Source organism: Hyaena hyaena, unplaced genomic scaffold (genome assembly GCF_003009895.1).
Source record: "Hyaena hyaena isolate Hyena2069 unplaced genomic scaffold, ASM300989v1 scaffold_1041, whole genome shotgun sequence".
Taxonomy (NCBI): Eukaryota; Metazoa; Chordata; class Mammalia; order Carnivora; family Hyaenidae; genus Hyaena; species Hyaena hyaena.
In genome coordinates, this window is record NW_024081677.1 from 180,819 (window position 1) to 202,736 (window position 21,918).

A 21,918-nucleotide genomic window follows, 5' to 3' on the forward strand; every position below is an offset into this window, starting at 1 on the left:
ATAGGTACTTAGTAACATATAGTTAACATATAGTTACTTAGTAACTAATTCTTAGTTACTAAGAATAGTTACTAATTCTTAGTAACATATAGAATTATTGAATCCTTATATTGTACACCTGAAACTAATATAATATTGTACATTATACTTCAATAAAATAAATAAATAGAAAAAGTAAAGTCTGGTTATCTGTTTTGTTTGCTTGTTTTGTTTTTTGCTTTTTATTTTTCTTTCATTTGCTTCATGGTTCCCTCAAACATATTTTATCTTTTATACATTGAGATTAAAAAAAAATCCAATGACTTAAGCAATAACACTATATCTCTGAAGTGGCAGAGACTGAGTCCAAGTGTTTCTGACACCAATAATTTTGCTGTATCCACTATGCATGGTGACTATGACTCACTCATTTGTAAAACAAAGGACAATATCTACTTCACAAACTTTAAGAAGATAATATGTTTAACATGTAGAGCAATGTCTGACATCTGGTAGGTATCTACAAAACAAAATATGGCAAGAGTGGTACTAATGGTGGTTACGGCTATTACAAGAAGGCATGCCAGAAAGACCTGCCCCCTGAATGGTTTGAGAAATAATATCCTAACTTCTTTAAAAGAAAAAGAATTGTGACTATGGAGCACAAACTAATCTCCAAAATCTGCATGTCCTTATTTCTTGCAAGAATAGATAGTTTTACCAATAGATTTTGGTCACACACCATAGTTCACAGTTTTGTGTTGACTGGGTGGAAGATATTTTGCAGTAGTCCATACAGAGGGGGGAAAACATGGCCACTTCAAAAATTCTATTACCATGACCAGAAATAATAAATCCATCTGGAAAATTGTCTAATAAATCCATCTGGGAAATTACTTTCATGGGTTAGAGTATTAAGCTCAATCCAGAATCAGAGAAACCTATTTTAAACCAAAACAAACACAAAACACATTTCATACAAGCACACTTATATTTTAGCTCATAATGAATGAAGATTTTCTAGCTATGTCTACTATGTTCAGAGGTCTCTTACGTACATAGTTCTGACATGACGGCAGGAAAAAGGTTGGAAAATGCCAAAAAGAAACCCTGCTTGAGGTGAGCAGTTTATGATAGCCCACTAAAGGAGTAGAAAACATTCAGCAAGTATAACATTCAATATGCGTGGGCTCTGTGCTACCCTCTCAGCTCCATGATCATCAAGAAGGAAAAATACTGAAAGCCACTAGAGAGAAAGTTATCAAAAACCTCAGGGTGAAAAGCTTTTCCTATTTGTATGCAATTTCTCTCAAAGGATATACTTCTCTATTCTTTGTTTCATTTTATAAACATACACATGTATACATATATACACACCCAGACTCACAAAGTAGCTATAGCAGCAAACATGTCTAGCTTCAAGACACCAGGAATAGAGTATTAATGCTACATAATCCCATTTTGTTTAAAGTTTACTTTGAGAGAGAGAAAGAAGGAGAGAATCCTAAGCCGGCTCTATGCACTCAGCACGGAGCCCAACATGGGGCTTGATCTCACAAACTGTGAGATTATGACCTGAGCTGAAATCAAGAGTCTGACATTTAACCAATTGAGTCACCCAGATGCCCCTATGTATTTCCAATTTTAAATCACTTCAACACTAAACTATTTAATAAAGCAAATTGCAAGTTATTATTTAATCCTAACACCTCTCTAACATATTCATCTTCAAATCAGCAACAGCATCCCATTCATTACCTACACCTCACCTAGGAAAATAAAGGACCAACATGAGTAGAAAATTTTCCATCTGAGGAATCTGAAAAAGGACTGTCTCTTAGTTGCTTTAGATCAAATCCCAGCAATGGATTAGAATCTAGTTTCCCATGTCTTTCCCCTCCCTTATTCACACAGCCATAAGCCATATTGTGTAGTTAACGAAAAAACAGATATGGAAAACTCCTCTGAGAACATTAAATTAATTCTCTGTGAAATTTCATTATTTTATCCATAAATGGTATGGATATGCATTATAAATGTAGTAAGATAGCAATTGTGTTAGAACCGGCTACAGTGTAAATTTTTTTAAAACACTGAATTTCATTACCAAAACAGAACTGGAGACACCATAAATGAATGTGGGCTTTAATCTTTGATTGAATATAAGATTCACACTCAACTGTGTTACTATTTGCACATCATCACGAAGAGATAAAATTTCCCATTAACTGTTGCATCAAGCTTTTAGTTCAAGCAAACAGTCTTGCTCACTAAAACTAAAAACAAAACAAGGTCTTACTCAGTTTTATTTCTTCTTGCAGGGTTGACCTAATAGGTGTCTTAGGTAAAACCTTACTGTCTTTGTTTTTTTTAATGAGCTAAAGGAGAAGGAATCCTTAATAGATAGGCCTAAGGCATTCTGAAAAATACTTGCGAAATAATAAACTTATCAATTTCTTCCAAACGAATAAATTATTAATTCTCATTCAACTCTACCAACCTAACAGTCAGAGAATGCAGATGCCAAGAAAGAGAAATGAATTTCAGCAGAGTTTACAGTATGCAGTAAGAGAGTCAAGGCTGACATTAAATAGAAACCTTAGAGACAATGCCTTAAAACAGGAAGGGCAATTTTCAATTAAACATTGAGAATCTATTGCAATTTTAAACATTTTCAGATACACAGCAGAGAAAATGCTGAAGGACAGGAAAAGGTGCCCACCTGAAACATCTGAGGTCCATTGATATTGATTCATATCTCTAGTAAAATAATTCTACACTAGAAGTAGCATTGGTGATGGAAGGGTGTGTCCAGTCCTGTTCAAAACTGATGTTTTAAACATATATGCTTCAATATTTATTTATTTCAATAACTCAAAGTAAGGAGTCCATTTTTATAAGGGTGAAAGTAGTTTTTCCATGATTTCCCCAAATTTAATGGCAAAAACATCCATTTGTTACAGATTCAGTTACAGATTCAGGAACTTGAATAGGACACAGGAGAGATGGTTTGTGTCTGATCCACATTGATGAAGCCTCATCTAGAAGATACTACCAAGGAAGGCTTAGAACTGGAATCATCCGAAGGCCATTCACTTGCATGCCTGGCAATTGATAATGGCTCTCACCTGGGATTTGATTTAGGCCTGTCAACCAGTTCACCTACAGGTGGCTTCTTCATGGAGATTGTATTCTTCAAAATTTGGTGACTGGGATCCAAAAGTGAGTGTCCCAGAGAAAGAGCCAGATGGAAGCTGTATCACCTTTTCTTTCCTAGTCTCAAAAGTCACATAGTATCTCTTCCTTTGCATTCTGGGCAGTCACAAATGCTGACCTACATTCAAGGAGTGAAAATTAGACTCTGCCTTCTGATGGGAGAAATGGCAAGGTTCTGCAATTATAGAACTGGAAACATGGCTGTGGACAGTTTTTGAAACACAGTTTGCCAAAGTGATTGTTTCTTTTTCTTTTTCCTTCTCTTGTTTCCCATGTTTATGTGTCGTGTATGTGTGTGTGTTTGTATATCCTACCTGCGCTTTCTTATAGTTTCTAGAAAAACTAAGTCACACACAGCACATTTCTAGCAAATTCTAGTGATATTTTAGTCATCTGCTATCAATCAGCTCACCTCAGATTAATAACTTTTGTACCTGGGGTGATTCTGGTAGGTTTACCAGATGTTTGTTCTTTTTTTTTTTTTTTCCTAGGGGAGAGAGAGAGAAAGACAGCGTGAGCAGGGGAGGATCAGAGAGAGGGAGACACAGACTCTGAAATAGGCTCCAGGCTCTGAGCTGGCAGTCAGCACAGAGCCTGACACTGGGCTCGAACCCACGAACCGCGAGATCATGACCTAAGCGAAAGTCGGACGCTTAACCGACTAAGCCACCCAGGAGCCCCACCAGATGTTTGTTCTGATACAGACATTTTGGAGCTCATACTTGAGGAAAAGAGAAAGGAACAGAACTTGAAAGTGTTAATTGTTGGAAAAGAAGTCCAGAATGGGTAAGAAGATGTTTAAAAGAGGAATGAAGACAGATGTTGGGATTTGAGTCTTTTGAGGGAAAGGATTTAGGATGCGAAGGAAAGATCTCTTTGCTGAAAAGGATTAAATGTTTCTTGGTGTGTGTAAAGCTTCTGATAATTTTTAGAAATTAGTTGTTTGACTTCAGGACATGTTATTTTCTGCATATTACTAAGTAAACATTTTAATGAAAAACATTGTCATTTATTTATCAATAGATATTTTAGCCCCACTTTAGTGTTCTGGAAATACACAGGTGATGCTTTTTTGCACCATGCTTTTCTGTGTGTATGAGTACCCTCCTATGTCCTGGTTCTACAGCTCTGATTAAATGAGAACACTTAAGGATGATGGGCCTGTCACTCAACTCCCTGGACTGAAATAGCCAGAACAATAAGAACCTTGACCTAATGCAAATGGGGGTTAACCAAAACATGGAGAAGAAAGAATGATCTCTTCCTTTGAAAACCACATCCCCTGTGAATATACCTTTTTGACTTTATAAATCTGTACTGAAAAATCAATTCTATAGAGACAATTTCAAAAGTATGTGATGCACTATTGCTGTATTGTTTGTAATAGTAAAAACTGAAAAGAAGGGGCAAGATGGCGGAGAACTAGGGAGTTCTGTACTTCCTGCCTACATCTCTCAAACAAAGAAGGGTTGAAGCCAAAGGACTCTGAACCACAAGAGTTGGGAAGGAAAAGAGACAGAGTCCACTAAGAAGACAGCCTCATAGGTGCGTGATTGTGAACCGGGGAAGATAAAAACAGGCCGGGACACAGAGGCACAGAGGGGAGGGAGCCCCCTCTGCGGAGAGGTAAGGGGAAGAGAAACTGCTCATAGAACTGTCCCTGGAGAAGAGAAAAACCATGGCCTGGGATGGAGAGGAATCCTATCATCCCATCTCTACCTGCAGGACATTCAGAGAGAGATCCTATCTCTAACTGCAGAGGTTTCTTTGGGTTGCGTGCCCCAGTCCCAGAAATTCCCTCCATGCTAGATGGTATGCAAGGAACTCAGTTGCATCAGGAGGAACCGCTCCCCTACTATTTCCTTGGCTAGGAAGCACCCCAGCTTGGGCTCGCAAGATTACACTTTGGACAGTATCAAGAAAGCGCACAGAATAAGATCTGGAAATGAGGCTGGGCACGGGACATGCCCACCATGTCCGCATAGAACATGGCCCACCTTGGCTGTGCCCATGGCACTGGAAGATCGGGTCCAAAAGAGTGATTTGCAATGCTTGGATCAAGAAGGAACTGGGGACTGCAATTCCCCCCCCCCAACCACCAAGGCAGGGCTGTAGGGAGTGGCCTGAGGGACCCACAATGGAGGCAAGACCTGCTCACACCAAATCAGGGAGCTGCCTTTTTTTTTTTTTTTTTTTTTTTTTACCAGAGCCTGGGTTAAGACCAACATTGATGCATTGACGTGATTAACTCTAGATCAATCGTTGCTATTCGGATATATTCTCCTTATCTCATTATTTTCTCTACCCTCCACTAGAATGGGTACTCTGGGTATAGGTTTGCTTAAATAGTCACATTTAATCTGTTCTCTTGATGCATATTCTACACCTCTGTCACCAGCTTCCTTTCTCTCTCTCTTTCCCTGGAATAATCAGACTATATAATTTCTCTGGGTAACATTATCTTTGTTTCTTCTCCTCACCTCCTACAATATTCTTTTTCTCTCTCTGAATTAAGCTTTTTAGTCTCTCTGCCTGGTCAATGTTAAATTTCTCTTTATCCCCACCCCTGTCACTTATCTCTTTAAATATGCTCTTCCATCAGCCCTGCCTCCACCCTGCTCTTCATTTATAGCTGGGATTTCTAGTTTTATGCTTCTAGACTACCCTTTGTCTTTTGTTGTTTGCTTCTTTTTTTTTTTCTTTTGGTTAGCTTATTTGTTTGATTTGTCTATGTGTTTGCATGCTTTTGTTCCCTGTTTGTCTGTTTTCCTTTCCAGGGTTTCATCAAGAAACAAGTCAAAGTACACATGGTGGAGTTTTCCAAATATCACTATGAGTAGGGAAATAAAATAACCAAAGGCACAAGAAGACAGACCAAGTGACACCATTAAAAGAATCCTTTCTGAAGAGACAGGCCATGGACAATGAATGAGCCTCCATTAATACAGCAGAACTCGCAGGTACAGAGTGCATAACAAGCCTTCAAAACGTACAAGAGACCGAAAGCTAACCAAAGTAACAAAGCAGAGGAACTCTCCTCTAAAGAAAATCCAGGAAGAAGAGACAGCTAAAGAATTGGTCAAAACAGATATAAGCAACATAACTGACCAAGAATTTAGAATAACAGTAATAAAATTAATCTCTGGGCTTGAAAAAGGCATGGAAGACACTAGAGAAGATATTGCTACAAAGATTATGGACTTTAAAAATAGTTATGATGAATTTATAAAATGCTATAATGGGGTGCATACTAAAATGGAAGCGGCCACTGCTCGGATTGAAGAGGAAGAGAGGAGAATAGGTGAAATAGAAGACACAATTATAGAAAAAGAGGAAGCTGAGAAAAAGAGATAAATGGACCAGGAGCAGGAAAGGAGATTTGAGAACTGAGTGATGCAATCAAACAGAACAATATTCCTATTATAGGAATCCTAGAGAGAGAGAAAGGGGCTGAAGGGGTACTTGAACAAATTATAGCTGAGAACTTCCCCAGTCTGGGGAAGGAAACAGACATAGAAATTCAAAAGGCACAGAGAACACTCCTCAGACGTAACTTGAATCGATCTTCTGCACGAAATATCATAGTGAAACTGGCAAAATATAAGGACAAAGTGAGAATTCTGGAAGCAATGAGGAAAAAAAGGGCCCTAACGTACAAAGGGAGACATATCAGGGTGGTTGCAGACCTATGTACTAAAATTTGACAGGACAGAAAAGAATCACAGGAAGTCTTCAAAGATAAGAACAGAAAAAAAACGCAGCCAAGAATCCTTTATCCAGCAAGCCTGTCATTCAGAATAGATGGAGGGATAAAGGTTTTCCCAAACAAACAAAAATTGAAAGAATTCATCACCACTAAACCAGCCCTACAAGAAATCCTAAGGGGGACTCTATGAAGGAAATGTTGCAAGGAACACAAAGTACCAGAGACAACACTACAAGCATGAATCCTACAGGGAACACAATGACTCGAAACCTTATTTTTTAATAATAACACCAAATGTAAATGGACTAAATGCTCCAATCAAAACACATGGGGTAGCAGAATGGATTTAAAAAAAACCCAAAATCCATCTATTGGCTGTCCACAAGAGACTCATTTGAGACCCGAGGACACCTTCAGATTCAAAGTGAGGGGATGAAGAAATATCTATCATGCAACTGTAAGTCAAAAGAAAGCTGGAGTAGCCATACTTCTATCGGACAAACTGGACTTTAAAGTAAAGGCAGTAACAAGAGATGAAGAAGGGCATTATACAATAATTACAGGCTCTATCCATCAGGAATACCTAACAATTATAAACGTCTATGCACCAAATTCAGAAGCACCCAAATACATGAAACAATCACAAACAGAAACAATCTTATGGATAAGAATGTGCTAATTGCAAGGTACTTTAATACTCCACTTACAGGAATGGATAGATCAACTAGACAGAAAATCACTAAAGAAACAATGAGTCTGAATGACACATTGGACCAGATGGATTTGACAGATATATTTGCAACTCTACATCCTGAGGCCATGGAATTCACTTTCTTCTCGAGTGCACATGGTCCGTTCTCCAAGATAGATCACATACTGGGTCATAAAGCAGCCCCCAAGAAATATAAAAGAATTGAGATCATGCAATGCACACTTTCAGATCACAGTGCTATGAAACTTGAAATCAAACACAGGAAAAAGCCTGGAAAACCTCCAAAAACACGGAGGTTAGATAACATCCTACTAAAGAGTGCATGGGCCAATCAGGCATTCGAGAAGAAATTTAAAAATATATGGAAACAAATGAAAATGAAAACACAACAATCCAAACTCTTTGGGTTGCAGCAAAGGCAGTCCTAAGAGGAAAGTACATTGTAATCCAGGCCTATTTCCAGAAACTAGAAAAAGCGCAAATACAAAATCTAACAGTGTAACTAAAGGAACTAGGAGCAGAGCAGCAAGAGCACCCCAAACCCAGCAGAAGAAGAGAGATAAGAAAGATCAGGGCAGAAATAAACAATATAGAATCCAGAAAAATATAAGTTGAACAGATCAATTAAACCAAGAGTTGGTTTTTTGAAAAAATAAACAAATTTGATAAACCTCTAGCCAGACTTCTCAGAAAGAAAAGACTGGGCAGCCAAATAGACAAAATCACCAATAAAAATGGATGTTACAACCAATCCCTCAGAAATACAAGCAATTATCAGGGAATACTATGAAAATTATATGCCAACAAGCTGGACAACCTAGAAGAAATGGACAAATTCCTAAACACACATGCACTACCAAAATTCACATGGGAAGACATAGAAAATCTGAACAGACCCATAACTAGTGAAAAAATTGAATTAGTTATCAAAAATCTCCCAATGAATAAGAGCCCTGGGCCAGATGGCTTCCCTGGGGCATTCTACCAGACATTTAAATCAAAGCTAATATCCATTCTTCTCAAGCTATTCCAAAAAATAGACATGGAAGGAAAACTTCCGGACTGATTCTACAAAGCCAGCATCACGTTGATTACCAAGCCAGAGACCCAGCAAAAGAAGAGAACTACAGGCCAATAACTTTGATGAATAATAATGCAAAAAACCTCAACAAGATTCTAGCAAATCAAATTCAACAGCATATGAAAAGAATTATCCACCATGATCAAGTGGGATTCACTCCTGGGTTACAGGACTGCTTCAATAATGGCAAATCAATCAATGTGATACTTCACATATACAAGAGAAAGGATAAAAACCATATGATCCTGTCGATAGATGCAAAAAAGCATTTGACAAAATACAGCTACCATTCTTAATAAAAACCCTCGAGAAAGTCAGGGTAGAAAGAACCTATTTAAACATCATAAAAGCCATTTATGTAAAGCCCACAGCTAGTATTATCCTCATTGGGGGAAAACTGAGAGCCTTCCTCCTGAGATCAGGAACACAACAAGGATGTCCACTCTCACCACTGCTGTTTAACATAGTGCTGCAAATCCTAGCATAAACAGTCAGACAACAAAAGGAAATCAAAGGCATCAGAATTCGCAAAGATGAAGTCAAACTTTCACTTTTGGCAGATGACATGATTCTCTACATGGAAAAACCAACAGTTTCCACCAGAAGCCTACTAGAACTGATCCATGAATTCAGCAAAGTCTCAGGGTACAAAATCAACATACAGAAATCGGCTGCATTTTTATACACCAATAATAAACCAATACAAAGAGAAATCAAGAAACTAATCCCATTCATAGTTGCACAAAATAGTTTAAAATACTTAGGTATAAACCTAACCACGATGTAAAAGATCTGTATATTGAAAACGATATAAAACTTATGAAGGAGATTAAAGAAGACACAAAGAAATGGAAAAACATTCCATGCTCGTGGATCGGAAGAATATTGTTAAAATGTCATTACTACCCAAAGCAATCTACACATTCAGGGCAATCCTAACCAAAATTGCACTAGCATTCTTCCTAAAGCTAGAACATATGATCCTAAAATTTGTATAGAACCAAAGAAGATCTTGAATAGCCTCAGTAATATTGAAGAAGAAAACCAAAACTGGAGACATCACAATCCCAGACTTTAGCCTCCACTACAAAGCTATAGTCATCAAGACAGTATGGTATTGGCACAAAAACAAACACATAGACCAATGGAATAGAATAGAGAACCCATAATTGGACCCACAAACCTATGGCCAATTAATCTTTGACAAAGCAAGAAAGAGTATCCAATGGAAAAAAGACAGCCTCTTTAACAGATGGTGCTGGGAGAACTGGACAGCAACATGCAGAAGAATAAAACTAGATCACTTTCTTACATCATATACGAAAATAAGCTCAAAATGGATGAAGGACCTGAATGTGAGACAGGAAACTATCAAAACCCTAGAGGAGAAAGCAGGAAACAACCTCCTTGAACTCAACTGCAGTAATTTCTTACTCAACACATCCCCAAAGGCAAGGGAGTCAAGAGCAAAAATGAACTATTGGGATCTCCTCAAGATCAAAAGTTTCTGCACAGCAAAGGAAAAAAACCATAAAACTAATAGTCAACTGACAGAATGAGGAAAGATAGTTGCAAATGACATATCAGATAAAGGACTAGTATTCAAAATCTATAAGGAACTCAACAAACTCCACACTGGAAAATAAAGAATCCAGTGAAGAAACGGGCAGAAGACATGAACAGACACTTCTCCAAATAGGACATCCAGATGGCCAACAAACATGAAGTGATGCTCAGCATCACTCATCATCAGGGCAATACAAATTAAAACCACACTGAGATACCACTTCACACTGGTCAGAGTGGCTAAAATGAACAAATCAGGAGACTATAGATGCTGGTGAGGATGTGGAGAAACGGGCACCCTCCTATACTGCTGGTGGGAATGTAAACAGGTACAGCCTTTCTGGAAAACAGTGTGGAGGTTCCAAAAAAATTAACAATAGAATTCCCCTATGACCCAACAATAGCACTGCTAGAAATTTACCCAAGGGATACAGGAGTGCTGATGCATAGGGGCACATGTATCCTAATGTTCATAGCAGCGCTTTCAACAATAGCCAAAACATGGAAAGAGCATAAGTGTCCATCAACTGACAAATGAATCAAGAAGATGTGGTTTATCTATACAATGGAATACTACACGGCAATGAGAAAGAATGAAATCTGGCCATTTGTAGCAACGTGGATGGAACTCGAGGGTGTTATGCTTAGTGAAATAAGTCAGGCAGAGAAGGACAGATACCATATGTTTTCAATCATAAGTGGAACAAGAGAAACTTAATAGAAGACCATGGGGGAGTGGAAGGGGCAAAACAGTTAAGGAGATGGAGGGAGGCAAACCATGAGAGGCTCTTTAATACTGAGAACAAATGAGGGCTGATTGGGGTGGGGTAAAGATGAAAGGGGGTGATGGGCATGGAGGAGAGCCGTTGTTGAGATGAGCACTGAGTGTTATATGGAAACAAACTTGACAATAAACTATAAAGGAAAAAAAACAGAAAAGAAATGAAAATGGTCATCAACAGGGAATGTCTATGTGGTATATTCATATCTGGAACACTATTGCAACCTTAAAATAACATATATCTACTTTCTTGAAAATGTGTTTAATTGATTCATAAAAAATGTTTCAAAATATTATGAATAGAAAAAAACCATTTTTTAAAAAGATATAAAATTTTATTCTAGATGGCAGACTTTGAACTGCTTACCTACTCCATGTCATAAAATATCTCTAGAAATGATCAGGTATTTTCTTTTTAAAATTCACATTTGCTATGTCAATCAAGAATGAAAAATCTCAATGGATCATAACACATGAAAAATTTTTGTAAAATGGGAAATGAGAGGAATAAAGTGAGAAAAAATTTAAGTTCCCAAGACATAGAACATATTTTGCTTTTAGAAAAGATGGGAGCAGTCCCAAAGGAGCTTCATACCCAAGTGGAATGGATCCTGGGTTCAAGAGAGGTGCTAGAGTAACCAACTGGTAATCAGAATAGGGAACCAAGCAGGACAGATTCTGCATAACCGACCTTCATAGGCTTGAGAACAGCCACAGGGGTTTAGACTCCGGCGGGATGGGGGTGGGAGGGTATCAGGCTGTGAGAACTTAAGGAAATGGGATAATGCTGAAGGCTGCCATATTGCACCAGTGTAATATCCCAAGCTTCTCTACTCTGAAAGAAACCTGCTCAGTCCAGGCCACAGCAATCCATCTCACCTCTCTCCATAAGTTGGCAGTCAATCCAGCATGGCATTTTGGCTGCAGAGATGAAAGCATAGCAGTAGTCACCAATTGCACCATGCTTTTTCTGGAACTGGTTATTTTATTTATTTATTTTTAATTTTTAATGTTTAATTACTTTTGAGACAGACAGACAGACAAATCATGACCAGGGGAGGAGCAAGGAGAAAGGGAGACACAGAATCAGAAGCAGGTTCCAGGCTCTGAGCTGTCAGGACAGAGTCCAATGAACATGGGGCTTGAACTCGCAAACCAAGAGATCATGACCTGAGTTGGAGTTGGTTGCTTAACCAACTGAACCACCGAGGTGCCCCTGGAACTAGTCATTTTAGAAGTGTCCCCTTCCTGTGGTGAATAGTGTGAAGTCAGCTCATACATCTCTGAGGCCCCAAAATTGAGAGCTTCTTTGAGCCTGGCAGGTATACTTGGTGGCTTGGCAGTAGTCATCATGCCACAAAAGGAACATACTGAATTTGGATTAGCATGAGAAAAAAAGGAAGAAGGAAGGTCCAGAGGCTCATTAAGGTTCAAAGGCAGAAATGATGATTGGTTTGAATGCTTAGCTGTACCATAAACAGAACCATGCTGAGAAAATACAAATGAAAAAGACTATCAAGATGCATGAAAAGAGAAGCACCAAACAAACTAATGATAAAAAAAAAAGACTCCACAAGGAGCAGCACCTGCATAGCCATTGGACAGAGAGGGACAGTCCTGAGCTAATGTGCTTTCTAATATGATTAAACAAAAAAACAAAAAAAAAAAAAAAAATGAGAGCAGGAAAGTTCTTCCCAAAGTTCCTGTCTGGAAAGAAACAGAAATATTAAAAGTTATTTGAACAGGAAGGAGAAAGAAGAAAATGTAGAAGAGGATATTTACCGAAGTCTGCTTTGTTGGAAGTGACTTCACTCAAAAACCACCTAAATATGAAAGATTCATTAAGCCAATGGGCTTATGTTTCAGAAAGGCCATATAACTCATCCTGAACTGAACAGCACCTTTTGCCTACCAATACTTGGTATAAAGAAGAATCTCCCATCCCTATGATACACAACTTTAGGTGTCGTTAACGAAGGAGTGTCATTGAGGTGAACATGAGCAAGTTGGGCCTTGAGACACAAGGAGGCAAAGTATTTGGGGAAATTACACCCAGAGGTTATGAGCAATCTTGAAAATGATGGATGCAGTCCTATAGTTTGACATCAATTACGTATAAGTAACTCCTTATAATTATTGAAGACTACACACCAATCAGGAAAACCAGCATTACTGAGATCTTTCTGAATACTACCCAACAGCCTCACATATCTGTAATTACCAAGAGAACTATTTATTCTATTGTTAAAAACAAATTTAATTGCCTTACTTAAAAAAAGTCATCAATCGGGGCGCCTGGGTGGCTTAGTCGGTTAAGCGTCCGACTTTCGCTTAGGTCATGATCTCGCGGTTCGTGGGTTCGAGCCCCGCGTCGGGCTCTGTGCTGACTGCCAGCTCAGAGCCTGGAGCCTGTTTCAATCTGTGACTCCCTCTCTCCCTGACCCTCCCCTGCTCACGCTGTCTCTCTCTCTCCTAGAAATAAATAAAACATTAAAAAAAAAAAAAGTCATCAATCACTTGAGGAAAGCCAATAGTTTGCTGTTCCTCAATAGAAGAGTAACTTAATCATGAGGACAGAGACTTAGAAGAATAAGCATAACAAGAAGTTTAGGGTAAGTATAATTTATATCCTCAGAAGTTTAAGAAGATATTTGACCCATAATAAAATTAATGTAATATAGAAAGGAAAGCTGTCATCATTAGCGGCAAGACTATGAAAAAAATGGAAACTCTGAGCACTGTTGATTAGAATATTAAATAGTGCAACTGTTATGAAAAATAGTATGGAATTTCTTACAAAAAAAGGAATAAAATCTTGGCATTTTCAACAATGTGGATGGAACTGGAGGCTATTGTGCTAAGCGAAATAAATCAGAGAGAGACATATATCGTGATTTCACTCATATGTAGAGAAACTTAATAGATGAACATAGAGGAAGGGAAGGGAAAAATAAGATGAAAACAGAGAGGGAGGCAACCCATATAAACTGAGGGTTTATGGGTTAAATGGGTGATGGGTATCAAAGAGGGCACTCTTTGGGATGAGCACTGGGTGTCATATGTAAGATATCAATCACTGGGTTCTACTCATGAAGCCAAGACTGCACTGTATGTTAGCTAGCTTGAGAATAAATAAACAAACAAATAAATAAATAAAAATAGCATATGATCCAGTAATCCCAGTTCTGGGTATTTATCCCAAAAAAATTGAAATAGGCATCTCAAAGAGATATTAGCACTTCCATGTTCACTGAAGCACTATTCACAAATAGCCAAGATGTGGAATCAACTTAAATGCCCACTGATGGATGAATGCGTAAAGAAAAGGTGATATACAGAAAAAGTGGAATAACATTCATCCTTAAAAAAGAATATGTGACTACATGGATGAATCTTGAGGACATTATACTAAGTCAAATAAGCCAGCCACAGAAGGACAAACACTTCATGATTCCACTTATATAAGTTACCTAAAATAGTCTAAGTCAGAGAAGAGAGTAGAATAGTGATTGCCAGGGCCTGGTGGGGGGAAGGAACAGTTGCTATTCTATGAGTATAAAGTTTCAATTACAGAAAATGAACAACTTCTAGAGATCTACTGTACAACATTGTGCTTGTAATTAACAACACTATATTGTATGCTTCAAAATTTAAAAGCATAAACCTCATGTTAAGTGTTCTTACCATAATAAAATTTTAAAAATTTAAAAAAAACCCCAAAATTCTCATCATTGAATTAATACCCAGTAGTTGGGCAGAACAGAAGACCCTAGTTCAAGAGCAACTAGGGAGCTAGAACTAAGGAATTTAAACAGTTGGAGAGGTAACTTTGTGTGGTGGTCAAGAGCACAGGCACTGGAAACAGACTGCCAGGTTGTTTTTTGTTTGTTTTATTTTTAATTTCTGAGAGAGAGAGAGACAGACAGACAGACAGATAGACAGACAGCGTGAGCAGGGGAGGGTCAGAGAGAGAGGGAGACACAGAACCTGAAGAAGGCTCCAGGCTCTGAGCTAGCTGTTAGCACAGAGCCCGACGCGGGGCTCAAACCCACGAACCGTGAGATCATGACCTGAGCCGAAGTCGGACACTTAACTGACTGAGCCACCCAGGCGTCCCCAGACTGCCAGGTTTGAATACTAGGTCTGTACTAACTGGCTATGTAACATGAGAAAAATTATGTAAATTTTTGGTGCTCATTATTAAGCTTTTTTCTTTAAACTCCAAGGATACCCGACAATACTGTTCTGCTGGGACTAGGAATTTGTAAACTTATTTTTCTTTGTCATTGTATGAACTATAAAGTTATGCCCACAGAGAGTGAAAAGAGCAGAACTAAGAGGCAGGAGTAGGAAATTCCTGTTTGTTTGCAGTTAATGTTACCACAGTCCTAATAAATAGGAGGAAGTAATCCTGGCAATAGCAGTGGGTTCTAGTCTTCTACCTTTTTTCCGGCATTCCAGAGCAGGCTTCTTCACTCTCCCTCACCAGTATCCACACAGTGGTCACTGCCTCAGCTCCAAGCCACCCTTCCTCTGACTACGTGACCTACAGTGGCATTTCCTGCTCAGAGTTCTGCCCTCCAATTCTATGGAGTTTCTAGGTTCTGAAAATCTTTCACAAATTTCCCTCCAATTACAGGTGGCAGCCGCTTTCTGCCACTCTTACTTCCACATGGCTCTAGGTTACTTCAGTGTTCTCATTTTGATTTTTCAGTGTTCCAAACTTGCTAACCAATCCCTTAAGTAGTCTCTGCTGAAATATCTAGGGTGTTTTGTTATTCCAAATCAATTCCAACTAGTATCGTTTATCATGTTCAACCAGAAACAGGTGGTTATGAAGATTGAATTGGGTCAATACATAGAAAGCACTGAGAACAGTTCCTGTCTGTAAAGAACTATGTAAGTATTCACTATCATTTTCAAATGCTACCTCAAAAAGCTGAGAAAAACAGAAGAAGAAAAGGGAGGCACTGAAGATAAAACTAAAAGTTTCAGCAGGTATTTTAGAAGATGAAAATCAAAATTACTCAGAGGAGGCAATAGTAGATAGATAGGTGAGTACTTGATAGGTATATAGACACAGAGAGAGAAAGATGGTGTATACAAAGATAGATGAGAAGAATTTGCATGAATTTAATATAGATAGGTCACTGGCACAACAAAACACACAAATATAAACAGACATACAAACACAGCACCTTATACCTAGAGATAACCATAAGCCACTCTTACACCATCAAGGATAAAGGAGTTGAATTACAACCCCCTTGAACAATATGAGAGTTACAGGGGCCGACCCCACGTACAGCTGAAAGTCTAAAATTTTAACCATGAACAGCCTACTGTTGACCAGAAGCCTTACCAATAACAGTCAATTAACACATATTTTGTTATGCTATATACTGTATTCTTACAATGAAGAAAGCTAGAGAAAAGAAAATGCTATGAGGAAGATAATAAGGAAGAGGGGAACCTGTGTGGCTCAGTCGGTTAGGCACCCAACTTTGGCTTGGGTCATGATCTCATGGTTCATGGGTTTAAGCCCCATATCACACTCTCTGCCGTCAGCACAGAGCCTGCTTCAGATCCTCTGTCCCTCTCTCTGCCTCTCCCTCTGCTTGTGAGTGTGCACTCTCTCTCACTCTTAAAAATAAAATAAATGTTGAAAGAAAAGAAGATAATAAGGAAGAGAAAATACATTTATAGCACTGTATAAAAAAATCCACATATAAATGGACACTTGCAGTTCACATCCCCTTGTTCAAAGGTCAACTATCATCTATTACTAAATGTAGATAAGGAGACAATAAGAAAGTAAAATGATTGAAAATTTTCATTTGTGAACAGAGCGATTCTAAAATAAAATACTACTAACAAGGCACAGTAGTGTTTTAGAAAACAATACAACATAATTAGTATTTAATTCAGAAATGCAAGAGTAGTTTAATAATAGAATTTATTATGATAATTCAGCTCATAAATAAGAAGGAAAGCTGTATGAAGATCTCAATAGATAATGTAAATGTATTTGATGATATTCAGCACCCATTCTTTATTTAAAAAAAAAAAAACTCCAAGAAAATGAAAACTAAGGAACAACTCTAATTTAGTATGAAATTTCTACTCATAACCCATAGCAAATATCATGATCAATGGTGAATCACTAAAATATTTCCATCAAAGTCAGAAGCTAAAGATGCCTACTAACACCTTTAATACTCTACACTGGAGTTCCAAAAAAAAAAAAAAAAAAAATATATATATATATATATATATATATATATATATATATATATGAGGTATACATAGTGAAAGGCAGAGGTATTCATTATTTACAAGTGATAAGATCACCTCTATAGTTTGTCAGTTGATTGTCTTAGTTTTCCTATTAGAATGAATAAAAAAGTTCAGTACTGTGGCCCAATAAATGATAAATGCAAAAAAAAAAAAAAAATCTAGGGCTCTCCTATGTACCAGTGAAACATATGGAATTTAAAGGTCCTTCTTCTGGGGTGCCTGGGTGGGTCAGTTGGTTAAGTGTCTGACTCTTCATTTTGGCTCAGGTCATGATCTCATGGTTTGTGGGATGGAGTCCCACATCAAGCTTTGTACTAAGCATGGAGGCTGCTTGGGATTCTCTCTCTCTGCCCCTTCCCTGCTCTCTATGTCTCAAAATAAATAATAAATAAGCATTAAACAAAAATAAAGATCCTCTTCTGATGGAAACACAATATATAAAACAATGAAGGAGTCTAGAAATAAATGTATAATAATATATAGAAAATTATAAAATTTTGCTGAAGGTGATGGAAAGACCTAAGTAAAAGAGAAATATGATATGTTCATTCATGGGAAGATGCAATACAATAAAGTTAATTCTTTCAAACTTAATAAATTCACTGTAATCTCCCAGAATCCTCCACAGGATAGTTCATCTATCTTGACTAAACAAATATATAATTCAAGGGAAAAAATAAATGTGAAAAAAGGTAAAGGCAGCTTTGTAAAAGAATAAACTGATAGTAACTTGATCTAAGAGATTTCACATTATAAAGATTTAGGTAGTAAAGCAGTATGGTATGTGTGTGTATGCATGTAGGAATAGATTTAAGTTCATTGGGATGGAGGTATTTGAAGCCATACTGTTGAGTGAAGAAAGTAAAAACTGAAGAAAGTAAAATCTCTATTTTCTAATTCACAAAGCAGGAATAGATCCAGAAGAACACATACCCACTGATGACTTGGATGGTGGCTACCGATTAAAGGGTTTCTTTCACCTTGTGGGTAGGCTTGTGATTTTTTACATTAAAAAAAAATTTTTTTAGAGAAAGAGCATGCACAGGAGAAGGGGGAGAGAGGCAGAGAGAGAGAGAGAATCTTTTATTTTTCTTAAGTTAATTTATTTTGACAGAAAGAGAGCACGGAAGGAGTGAGGGGTGGAGAGAGACAGAGAGACAGAGAGAATCCCAAACCAGCTCTGCACCATCAGCGAGGAGGCCCATAAACTGTGAGATCATGACCTGAGCCGAAATCAAGTCAGACACTTAACTGACTGAACCACCCAGGCACCCCGATATGCTTGTGATTTTTAAAGACTGTAACCATGTGTTACTTACATGGCTATAAATAAAAATATTTTTTAAACCTGCAATATTTATGTACAGAAATACAAACCTATTTATATCTATATATTTATATCTTTCCATCTTTATGAACTAACTTAAAATATGCACAAATCATTTCAAAACTCAGTTACTTAAGACACCTATTAGTTCTCATGAGTCAACGAATGGGTTTGGAAGTTGTTCTGACTTAGCTGAAGATGGATGGTCGAGAATGACCTTACTCACATGTCTGGGCCTCTGCTGGAAAGTCAGGGATGATGAGGGTGGCTGAGGCCTTCCTCCATGTGGGCGCTTGCCCTTCAGGAAGCCAGCCTAGGCTTGCCCACATGAGGTAGAAAGGTTACCAGCAGCAAGAGAGAGCAAACCTTAATGCAAGAGCAGGTTTCAAGCTCCTACTTGTGAAGGCTTTGCTATCATCTCATTGGCTTACACAAGTCATGTGGCTAAACCCAAAGGCGTGTGGGAGGGGACTACCTATTGAACAAAAGCCTAAAAGAATACATACTAAGCAATAAAATGTGATACACCTGGGAAGTGGAAATACTGGAGGAGGAGGGAGGATTTTCTTTACACACCGACATGCTGTTTTATTGTTTATGACGAACATGGATTATCTTTTCAAATTATATTACTTTGAAAAGTTAACAGAAGAAAACATTCTTCTGCGGGTGTGGACCCTGAGAGTTTCCCAACTTTGACTTCATTCCCCATATCTGCATACATTTACCCTCCCCCAGCACTGAATCTTCCTGCCCTTACCTTTGTTAACATGCATTTTCCCACAGTGAGAGACAGCAAAATGCCCACCTCCTACAACCTCACCTTTGCAGTCACCCTAGCATCTGCCAGCACACACGCAGAGATATCATGGAAAGAGGCATAACAAAGTAAACAAGGACAAAAAGGCTTTTAGAAGTCCCAATTGGGTGCAGCTGCTTCTGTCTCCCAAGGGAGTAGTGTAATTTCTTCCCCCCCTGAGCAACAGCTTTTTGTAAAGCAAAATCCCTCCATTGGCTGACTTAGGGTGCAACCAGTGGGTCTTCCAGCGCGTAGTTTAGAAGAACACAATGTAAGAAAGAAAGAGTCATGTTTTCTTGAGAATTTGGAGAAAATAAAGATGATTCAGGAAGGAATATGAAGAAACAAAGGAAGGAAAGCTGACTAATGGCTTTGGGTAGTGTGGGTGGCTAAAATCCTTCTAAGGACAGACGATGTTAATCATTAAGTGGTTGTCTTTCTCCTCTGTTGCCTTTCTATACTCTGCTTTGCTATACTGTTGCTTGGATGCTGTAAAGTACATTTTCTTTTGTCAGCTGCCTTTGTTAGGTTTTGCTACATTGAATCTGGGGACTTGCTCGGAACTTGCTCCTTCCTCTTTGCTTGCTATTCTTGTCACTGGAGCCTTTGGCTGTTTCTATAACCATCCACCTGACAAAGAACTTCATTAAATTAGCAACAGTCAGCTTCAGTGTCTATCTTCTGGCATTTCCAGGACCAGACTCCTTGTAGCCTTTTAGATTTACCAGACTAGAGGCGCAGCATCCTTGTCTCCCAGGGCTCAGCCCCAGACATAAGCCACACCCTCTCCAAGATCCTGATTTGCTATCATCAGCCAGATGGTAACCCTTTCCTCAGCTGTGTGGGGTCTGAGCTTCTAGGCTCTTAATACCTCCTTTTTTCTCCTCCAACACTACGGGTGGTAGTGGCTTGCAGTGCTTATTAATTTTGTATTACCTCAGTGTAACCTCCTCTTTAAAAACTGTTTTTAACATTTATTTATTTTTGAGAGACAGAGAGAGATAAAGCATGAGTGGGGGAGGGGCAGAGGGAGAGGAAGACACAGTCCAAAGCAAGCTCCAGGCTCTTGAGCTGTCAGCACAGAGCCTGACGCAGGGCTCGAACCCATGAACCCCGAGATCGCGACCTGAGCCGATGTCGGACGCTTACCCAGGCGCCCCTAGTGTAACCTCCTTCTTAAAATTCCAAAGTGTGGAAATAAACAAAAAACAATGAAATGAGAACAAACAGGCAATTTATCCAACGCTTTCTATAGCAAGGGAGTCAGCCACCATCACTTGCGACTTGGCAGCAACTCCAAGCAAGGCAGACAGAGAGCGGAAAATCTTTATGGCAAAAAAAGGGGAAGGTTTTAGGTGTGGTCTGACTGGGGGTTGTTGCAATGGGGAATCTTGAAGGCAGGCTGGCTAGAAGCAGGGTATCATGTGGTTGATCTGGAGAGCGTATTTGGTTTGGGAGATGCTCCCCAAAGTTTTCCCTAGAGAAAATAGGGAAGCTGGTGTTCATTGCTCAAGTCTTGACCATTCTGGGCTGACTTCTACAGAGGTCAAGGGTCCGAGTTCTTTTGCCATACATGCCAGGCCATTGTTCTTTTGTATATCCAGCTGCTCACCTCAGACGCTTGTTCAGATAATTTTATGTTAAGTCCTCTCTGTTTAAATGTCTACTGTGTTTTCTGCTTTCCTGCCTACATCCTGACTGATACAAAGAGTGTCTAACCTTCCATTTTCAAAAGTTACCTTTGTGTGAGAGTGTGTCTTTATTTTGCCACACAAAATTGCTTTACAAAAAGATTGTAAAGTATTGTTAGTAAGGAACTAGTTTATCTTAGCCACATCAGCTCATGTTATCTTTTTTTTTAAATCTTCATTTGCAGGGTGCTATAATTTGCATTTTTAACTACTAATGAGGAAAAGAATCTTTCCATCTGTTTTCTTCTTGTATTTGTTGACAAGGATTATAAAATGTGCAGAGGGAAGGAAAATACCTTGATAAAAAGAAATGAACAGGGCTGGGTGGTAAAAGGGAAGATAGCTGGAGGGTAGGATAGACAGAAATGTTATATATAATGTGCATGTATATTTTTATAGATATGCACATGAACACATATTACATGTTTCATCTTTCTCCCAGATCAAGTATTTGCTAGAAGCTCAGCACTATATTAGATGATGTTTTAAATAAATCTCATATTATCCTCATAACAACCCAGTGTTTGTTTTCTCCATTTTTCTGGTGAGAACTGAAAGCTTGTGGAGATGAAGTCACATGCACAGCCACCACACTTAGTAGCAGTGTGGGATTTTACCAATGTCCCTCTTACTCTAGCACATTTTTAAACACCAAGTGAAACTCTAAATATTTTACTGAATATGAAGAATCATCACTGAGAAATAAAGGCACTCATGAAAGACTATCCTTAAATTGCTAATCGTGGAATCTTCCTGAGCCCTG

General features: G+C 38.5%; 1 pseudogene; it reads left to right on the plus strand.

The window, feature by feature from the left end:
• Positions 1-1,048: 1,048 nt before the first annotated feature.
• LOC120223809 lies at positions 1,049-13,144 on the plus strand (annotated as a pseudogene).
• Positions 13,145-21,918: the final 8,774 nt, after the last annotated feature.